General features: G+C 41.1%; 1 pseudogene; it reads right to left on the minus strand.

The window, feature by feature from the left end:
- Nucleotides 1–1,086: 1,086 nt before the first annotated feature.
- Nucleotides 1,087–2,806, minus strand: LOC103601354 (annotated as a pseudogene).
- Between the last annotated feature and the right edge of the window lie 7,117 nt (nucleotides 2,807–9,923).

The raw sequence follows: 9,923 nt of genomic DNA on the forward strand, positions 1-9,923 counted from the left end.
AAAGGGATGCTCAGGGATTTAAAACTTCATAAAAGGGTTTTGAACTCCTCACAAACAAAACTTGTTCTGTAAGTAGTATGAAAGGTATTAGAATCGGAGAGGAAGAAAAGGAAGCCAGATGACATTCAACTGGACATCTCTGTTCTGTCCACAATGTGCAAAGACACTGGTGCTTAGGGCCATGTTTTCTGTGCCTTGCAAAGCTCCCATGCCCTGAGAGATGCCCAGTGCACAGTCAACAGTCATGGGTGATTACCTGTTGGCCCGTGGGAGCCTTTCTCTCCATGATTGTCATGCTAACTATCACAGTTGGGTCAAATCCTGAAAGGCAGGGGTTGTGATATGTCACTGCTGTGTCCCCTGCTCTAACACTGAGCCTAACCTATAATCGGCCAATGGTGATGGCTTGTTGTGAAATGCTTGCTGCTGTGTTCTACTGTTAATCAATCAGAGGGTCTGATGATGCTGTGCCTCCTCAGGTGTGTTCGGTTAGCATCCTGAAAGTCTGTTTCTATGAAAAATAAGGGGTGTTTAATTTTAATCTCAAGTCTATCTTTGAAGGAGTCTGTAATTGAAGATGGCGCTGAAGGTCATGGTTTGCTTTTATTCCACTGTACTCACCTACAAAATATGCATCATGGCTTATTCGATGATGGTCCCTTCTTTGGCAGATTGCGGGCTTTCTGCAGGAAATAGACATGTCCAGATGTGTGAGAAATCCATGTATTCTTGACCATTTCTCCACTCTTAATCCTCCCATATAAATCGTATGTCTTTACACCATAAGGGCTTTATATAAAAGAGGGCATATTAATGTCATTTTTCTGGTCAGGTCATTCCAGGTTTAAATTTTAAAATAAATTTCTAAAATGTTTTCAATAAAATAGATAAACAGTACTCTGTTAATTCAGTACTTTGTAACATATTCCAGTGCACAGATAAAATTAATCCCCAATAAATTTTTAAATGCGTGGAAAGAAACTATTTAAATCTGAGTGATACAGGACTTCGTCCCAGTTCAGGTTTGGAGTTCCTACAATCCTAGGAGCTGGGTGCAGTTGTGTTGTAGAATTAAAATCTAATTATTTAAAATGTGGGCTTTCTCTGTCTTTCTTCTGGGGAGGAGGAATCCTCCTCATTATCTTCCTCTCTTCATCGTTGAACGAGCAAGGGGTCTCGCCTTGGGACTCAGAGCAGTGGAGAGGCTGCACTACTGGACTGGTGACTGTATGGGGTAAGGAGCTCCCCAGTTGCTAAGGCCACTTCAGCATCCAAGCATAACCCTTGATTTATACCTGATTGAGGTAAATGGCACCGGTGGTCAGGTTTAAATTTGAAACTGATTGGGAAGAGTTCAAAAGTAGTCCCTAATTTAACCAAGATGGTCCTATGGAGATATCTGTGATATAACCTTCTAAAGCTTTTGACACCAATGGTTTAGGAAGTTTCAGATCCTCCAGAGAACATTTGCCTGACTCCTGGCCAAAGGACGTTCCCATCCACTTCAGTACTTCTGTTGTCATCATGAATGTCAAAGGTGTTGTCAAAATTAAAAAGATATTCAAACGTCACTGGAGATGCTACAATCTATGACTGTTTTTCAGTGCTTGTACTGATGATTATAAATGGTGGCTGAATGGTGGAGTTCAGAGCTGGAGTGCCCTGATTCTGTTCATTTTGCCAATTTCTGTGTACCAGGTTTTTGAAAGCAATTTGCTGTAGAAGTTCTTGCAGCCGAGTCCCCTTCTGCCTTATCTGTTCTAACTACCTCTGCTTCTCTCTCGCCAGGTTTTGACATTCCTGAGCACAGTTGGTAGCAAGCCAATCCACTTGATTCCTTTTCCTTTGAAGTTATGTTCATTGCCATTAGCACATTTAAAGCATCTTAAACTCTTCTCCACGGGGCCAGCCCGGTGGCGCACTGCTATAGTGCGCCGCTTGGGAAGTGTGGCGGCGCTCCCGCCGAGGGTTCGGATCCCACATACAGACCGGTTCCCGCTCACTGGCTGAGCGAGGCGCGGGAGCAACACCGAGGGCTGCGATCCCGTTGCCGGTCCCGGTCCGGTACGGGGGCGACACTGAGGGTTGCGATCCGTTGCCGGACACGGAAAAAGACAAAAAAAAAAAAAACTCTTCTCCTAATGTTATTCTCATCATAAGCTGAATCAACTGCCAATTAGTTATTGAACTGGTGAACTCTGACATGAGCTCATCAGCTGTCTCGTTATATGATGTTGTACCTTTCCACTGAAGCCTCTCACACATTTTCATTGAAAAATGTCTCAAGTCTTTTCCGTTTTTATCTCCTTTTTTTGCTTCATTTACTTTCTGAAAAATCAGAGTCTACATGAGCTCATCAGCTGTCTCGTTATATGATGTTGTACCTTTCCACTGAAGCCTCTCACACACTTTCATTGAAAAATGTCTCAAGTCTTTTCCGTTTTTATCTCCTTTTTTTGCTTCATTTACTTTCTGAAAAATCAGAGTCTATAAATTCTCTAGCCTGTTTTTTATCACTGGGAACCCAGCTAGTAGCTTCTGCTATGTGGGTCTGAGGAACAATTGCTGGTGCAGGGGTGTATGGACTCCCAAACAGAACACTTCCTGAACTGGTTAGTCTCTGTGGGGTGCTTACAATTATTTGGGGCCCAACAGTCACATTTATTGGTAAAATCTTTGTTGGTGAGTTGGCGCTGGAAATTGGAAATGCAACACATGAAATGTTACCTTTTGTTGGACTGATATTGTGATCTATAAATCCTCCTAGTTCTGCATTTGAGGAAGTCAAATCAACAGTTTCAGAAGGTTGGAAAGTCCAAAGTCCACAGAACACAAATGGTGAGGGTTTTCTTTGGTGGTGGCTTTATGGCAATGCAGGGGTCTCACATGGCAGAAAATGACGAAGAAGAAAGAGCAGAGATCTAATTATTAGTTGACTTGGAGAAACAGCTACTTGAATCCCCTAAGTGGAGGACGGAAAAATACCATAGCTAGAAAGAATAGCATCTAGAAACTAGGAAAATGCAATCCAGTGGATCCCTCTTACCAAGCAGATCAGGTATATCACAACTGATCTAGTATCACCATAGGGCAGAGAAATTCAGGGAGGAGTTATCACAGAGAATAATCAGTTCTCTACTTTTGCAAACCTAAGCAATAGCTCTAACATGGTCCCGTGGGCGAGCCCTGCCCACTTCTAACTGTACCAACCGAGGAAGAGGTAGTAAAGAATGCGAGCTGGCTTTCTCAATCAGGGCAGGAGCATTTCTTTAGAGACATCTCAAGAAACAATTGACTTCATGAAGCACCATCTCTATGTCCCAAAAAGAGAGAAAGGAAAATAAAGCAAACTAAGAAAATTAAGTGTTTGACAGGCTAAGATGTGAGTATCTCCAAGAGGTCACTTCAGCAGGAAAATGCCAAAGAAATTCAAAAGTAATGCAGAAACAGTTGTAGGAGCTGTGGTCCCCTTGTAGAAATGTTCATGTCTTAAAAATGCTGATGACAAGTCTCTTACAAGGGACAGAGGAACATTTTCTGCCCTAGGCTCTGAGAATTATGCAGCCAATATTTGAGTTTAGTATTTTCTTTTCCACTGGCCAGTATAGGAATTGAACCCGAGACCTTGGTGTTACCAGCACTGTGCTTGAACCAACTAGTAGCCAGCCAGCCTTTGAGCTTAATATTTTCATGGATTGTATTAGTGGACAGGGAGGAGACTCAGGCTTGATGTAGGGTGTGTCTTTTATTATAAGAGTAAAAATGATAATAAACAAAAATAAACTAGCAGTCCTAAAGGCATAATTCACAACATGGAAAAATATAACTGGTGGGCTGATCTGATCATGTCTCATACATAGTGGGGGAATATGGAATATTAAAACATATCTTACGTACTTCTTTTCTTTCCCTGTGGGAGTTTGTAGCAAAGGGTACCATGGATTCCTCTAAAATGACGGTAGGTCCTGCACATCAGCGGTCAAATCCATTTCTCTGCTTTGCAAGCTAAAAATGGCCTGATTCATTTTGCAGCAGTGTGGGGACTAGTCCTGAGGAAGTGGGAGTAGTTTGTTTTCTGCAAAGTGTCAATGCAAAATCTCCATGGAGATGGTTCCAGAGACTGTGGGAATGAATCCCGTCCTCAGTCGGCACAAAGCTCTGTTTGGGAAAGCTTGAGTCTACTGACCAGCATAATCATACTATCAACAGCAGTTAACAATATCCATCACTATCCTTATCACCGCTGCAAACATTTATATGGGTTTTCAAAGAAGAGGAAAATTTTACTTTCTCATTTGAACCTCCAAACGACCCTAATGAAGAGATTTGCCTAAGGAATCAGAGCCAGTGACTGGAAGAGCTAGGTCTCAGAATGAAGCCTCCAGGCTGCAAAAACAGCTGGCTTGTGCCTGCGGAAGGTCAGATTTTAGATGTTTGATGTTTAGATTTCAGATGTTGCATCTGCTATTTTTCTTGCTCTTGCTGCTTCTCCTGCTGTTGTTCCTTGCTCTGACTCCTTCTCTTTCCTTTCTCTTAGCTCTCTTTCTTTTGTTCAGATATAATTGACATATTTAAAGTGCATATTTTGATAAATTTTCACATGTGTATGCACTTGTCGAACTATCATCACGATCAAAATAATGAACATTTCCACACCCCCAAAAGTGTCCTTGTGCCCCTTTGTAGTCCCTTCCTCCCACCCCTCCTGCCAGCACCTTCCCAGGCTCCCAGGGTCTGCTTTCTGTTATTATAGATTAGTGTTCATTTCCTAGAACTGCATATAAATTAAATCATATAGCATGTAACCTTTTTTTGAGTCTGGCTTCTTTCACTCAGCATAATTATTTTTAGATTTGTCCATGTTGTTGTGTGTATCAATAACTTTACAGTTCATTCCTCTTTATTATTCTCTTACTGAGTAGTTCATTGTGTGGATATACCATAATTTGTTTATTCATTCACCTCATAATAGTCCCCTCATAATAGTCCCAAACTGGAAAGAGCACAAATGTCCATCAACAATGTACATTTGTGCTCTTTCCAGTTTGGGACTATTATGAGGGGACTTCACAAAGTTTGTGGAAAAATGGAATTGAAAAATAAAAGTGAAAAATACAAACTTTATTTTTCAACAAGCTCCATCAAGTTCATGATACTTTTGTAAGTAATGATACCAGCCATGTAGTCCATCCCTAAAGAGCTGAGGGTCCTGGGAATTTAACCATGTCAATGCAGTTTTTTTTACATTATTAACTGAAGAAAAATAGGGGTAATTTAAAGACTTTTTAAGATTAGGAAACAAAAAGAAGTCAAACGGAGTCAAATCAGAACTGTAAGGTGAATGCCTAATGATTTCCCATTAAAAATCTTGCAAAATTACTCTTGTTTGATGAGAGCAATGAGCAGGAGCATTGTCGTGGAAAAGGACTCTCTGGTGAAGATTTCCAGATGTTTTTCTGTGAAAGCTTTGGCTGAGTTTCTCCAAATACTCTCAAAATAAGCAGATGTTATTGTTCTTTGGCCCTACAGGAAGTCAACGAGCAAAATGCCTTCACAGCATCACAAAAAACTGTTGTCATGACCTTTGCTCTTGACTGGTCTGCTTTCATTTTGACTGGACCACCTCTTGGTAGCCATCGCCTTGATCATGCTTTGTCTTCTGGATTGTACAGATAAAGCCACGTTTCATCTCCTGTTACAATTCTTTGAAGAAATGCTTAAGGATCTTGATCCTACTTGCTTAAAGTTTCTATTGAAAGTTTTGCTCTTGTCTGTAGTCTACCTGGGTACAATAGTTTCGGTACTCTGTGAGCAGAAAGTTTGCTCAACTGTAATTTTTTAGTCAAAATTGTGTAAGCTGGACCAACTGAGATGTCCATGGTGTTGGCTATTGTTTCTGCTGTCAATTGTTGGTCCTCTTCAATTAGGGCACAAACAAGATTTTTTCCTCACAAAGTGATATGGATGGTCTGACACTGTGGGCTTCATCTTCAACATTGTCTCATTTCTTCTTCATTTTTTTTTTTTTTTTTTTTGCTGGCTAATACAGGGATCAAACACCAGACCTTGGTGTTATCAGCACCATGCTCTAAGTGAGCTAACCTGCCAGCTCTTCTTAAAACGAATTATCTATTTTTAAACTACTGATTTTTTGGGAGGTGGAGGGATTGTCTCCATAAACTTTTCGCCCGCACCACGCTCAGCCAGTGAGCGCACCGGCCATCCCTATATAGGATCCGAACCCGCGGTGGGAGCGCCGCTGCACACCCAAGCACTGCACTCTCCCGAGTGCGCCACGGGGCCGGCCCTCCATAAACTTTTCGTAAAGCATCAGTGATTTCACCATTTTCCCAACCAAGCTTCATGATAAATTTGATATCTGTTATTGCTTCAATTTTATCAGAATTTATGAAGCTGTAATGGGGGCTCTTTTCAAACTGATGTCTTATCCTTCTTAGTGCCTCAAACTAGATCCTGTTCAGATATAAGAAGTTAGTATGAGTTTATTTAGGTGCAAAAAATTTTTGAAATCCATGCACAATTTTTTTCATAATCTGCATTTTCTGTGAACTTTTTGACAACCCTTCATACTTATAAAGCTATTACGAGCACTGTGTACAGGTCTTTGTATGTACATGTGCTTTCTTTTCTCTTGGGTAAATACCTAGGAATGGAATGGCAGGTATATGCTGAAATTTAAGAAACTGCTTAACTTTTCTGGAGTGGTTGTACCATTTACATTCCTAGCAGTGGTATGTGAGAGTTCCAGTTCCTCCACATCTTCACCAAACCTTGATGTCAATAGTCTTGTTAATTTTAACCATTGTAGGCCAGCCCGTGGCTCACTCGGTAGAGTGCGGTGCTGATAACACCAAGGCCATGGGTTCGGATCCTTTATAGGGATGGCCGGTTTGCTCACTAGCTGAGCGTGGTGCTGACAACACCAAGCCAAGGGTTGAGATCCCCTTACCGGTCATCTTTTAAAAAAAAAAATTTAGGGTCAGCCTGTGGCTCACTCGGGAGAGTGCGGTGCTGATAACACCAAGGCCCCGGGTTCGGATCCCACATAGGGATGGCCGGTTCGCTCACTGGGTGAGCGTGGTGCTGACAACACCAAGTCAAGGGTTAAGATCCCCTTACCAGTCATCTTTTAAAAAAAAAAAAAAAAAAAAAAAAAGATAAAAAGAAAAATTTAACCATTGTAATAGGTGTGTATTTCATTATGGTTTTAATTTGCATTTCTCTAATGACTAATGATGCTGACCCCTCTTTCTTTTGTTGATTACTTTCTTTTCTGTGTACGTGCAAACTTAAGTTTTAAAAAGTATATGTATTTGGATTTCATGTATGTGTACACTTTCGTGGTCTTTTTCAAGTACACTTGAAGATCCTATTGCATGAAAAAGAGCAACACATTTTTCCTTTTCCTCACTATTCCATCAGATGGTGGTACCATGAGGAATATTTTATAGCAAATGAACATATATTAGCATTCCTAGGTTTCAGATGTTCAAAAGTTATTACGAATCAGACATCTGGACTTTCAGCCAGACATCTGTTTCAGTATCCACAAATCTGAAAGGGGAATAATTTTTTTTTTTTTTTTTTTTTAAAGATGACCGGTAAGGGGATCTCAACCCTTGGCTTGGTGTTGTCAGCACCACGCTCAGCTAGTGAGCAAACCGGCCATCCCTATCAGCACCGCACTCTACCGAGTGAGCCACGGGCCGGCCTATTTTTTTTTTTTTTTTTTTTAAAACTTGGCTTATGTCTAGTTTTATTTATTTATTTTTTGGTGGCTGGCCAGTACAGGGGATCCGAACCCTTGTGAAAAGGGAATAATTTTTAATTCACTCTTTTGAATATTATTGAACCCCTATATGGGCAAGATGCTTTTGGGAGGCACTTGTGATGTGAAAGCCTAAATAATGCATGATAATGTCCTCTCTGAAAATATTATGGTGAAGATTTCTGTGTTATTGTTGCTATTTTAAAACCTAAAAAGGAATGTTTGCCTGCTTTCCATTAAATTGGGCACATACTGAAGACATGTGTGGTGCTGTCCAGGTGCAGCTCTCAGAGCACTACTGGGGTGGGGTTGGGAGGGCTGGTGGCAAAGACAGAGGCATTTACTACATCAGCCTGCAGCCTGCTGAGGGAGCAGTGGCTAATTTGGGGTTGATGAGGTCTGCGTCCATGACTGTTCAGCCTGGGGCAGGTCCCCAATAGTCAGACTTATCATCAAACCCTGACAAGCATGGCAATAGCAGTACAGGCATGTGTGTGTGTGGGAGAGAGAGAAGCTGGACTGCTGAGCATCCGAGAAAAGATTCTCCGACCAATATATGGAATAAAACAAATAACTAATCCCCATACAAAGCAGAATGAAGTAAGTCTTCCAGAGAAATGCTAGTCAAGTAACCAGTCAGCAAGCTGTTTCTTATTGGTCTACAATAAAATAAGGAGCTTGTGCCAGAATGTAAATCAATGCCCTACCTCTTTAAGAAAATTGATATAAATTATATAAATATCAGCTGACCCAAAGAGAGTGTTTAGTCGGCTGGTTGATTTACATTCTGGTTTAAGCTTCTCAGCTATCTCTTTACATAGTACTAGGGAACAGGTGGAAGAAATTGGTTGGCAGACTTCATTTTATGTGGCTCTGCAGCTTTCTGTACGAGCACAGAAGGGAGAGCGATTCATTCTGAAAAGGATGTATTCACTTCCTGGCATTTATGACATTTATTATTCGGCCTGAGGGCAAGCCATTGTATTTCTGGAAGTTGCAAATATCAAGACACTTTTAAATTATACATTTATTTTAAAATTAAAATAAACTTACTAAAATTAACTCTGTACCACATGTTGTAAACAATAAAGAATTAATTCTTTGATAAATAAGTGTATATTAAACATAATAGAACTTTTACTTATCAGCCTTTGAGGACTAAATGAAATTCTAGCCAGCACGATTTATATCAACAAGACGTTTATATCAAGAAGACATTTTATCAGCATCATCATCTTGTCAATGTGTGCCCTGTATTTACCAGGCACTGTAGTATCATCTGCATATTACACAACACAGGGGGACAATGTTTCCACAAACCTGGCAAGAGAGCTTTGGTAGGCAAAATGAGGCTCCCCCAAAGATGCTCACATCCTAATCTCTGGAACCTGCGAATATGTTACTTTACTTGGTATTTTGCAGATGTTATTAAGTTAAGAATCTGGAGATGTGGGATTACCCAGGATTATCTGGGAGGCTCAATATAATCACAAGAGTCCTTGTGAGAGGAAGCCGAGAGGGCCAGAGTAGGGAAAAAGAAACATGACAGCAGAAGCAGAGGTTGGAGTGACTCGCTTTGAAGATGGAGAAAGGGGTCAAGTCAAGGAACGCAGGCCACCTCTAGAAGCTGAAAAGGGAAGGAGATGGATTCTCACCTGAAGCCTCCAGCAGGAAGGTGGCCCTGCAGACACGTTGATTTTAGGACTTATGATCCCAAAGCTGTCATGTAATAAATCTGTGTTGTTTTAAACTTCTGAGTTTGTGGAAATTGGTTACAGCAGCAGTCAGAAACTAAAATAAGAGGACAGGATAACAGCAGCGTTTAATAATTGCTCAGCTAGGCCCTCTTCTGCTTCCCACATATCAGCGCCTCTAGCTCACAACCACAACATGAGTAACTTCTGTTCTGAACTGTATTTCACAGATGAGGAAACTGAGGCACAGGAGTTAAAGACAAAGGTCCTCAGCTTGTAAGAGCAGAGTCAGTATTTGAAGCGAGTGTCTTTGTTTTTAGAGTGTGTGCACTGAACCACCTCACTGTTGCTTCCGGATAAAGTGAAAGCCTTCAGGGATGGTCAGCAGGAGGGGGAGTTGCATGCCACGTTACTCGTAAAGGAGACCTCCCGTGAAATTT

The sequence above is a fragment of the Galeopterus variegatus genome, unplaced genomic scaffold (assembly GCF_000696425.1).
Source record: "Galeopterus variegatus unplaced genomic scaffold, G_variegatus-3.0.2 Scaffold3697, whole genome shotgun sequence".
NCBI lineage: Eukaryota > Metazoa > Chordata > Mammalia > Dermoptera > Cynocephalidae > Galeopterus > Galeopterus variegatus.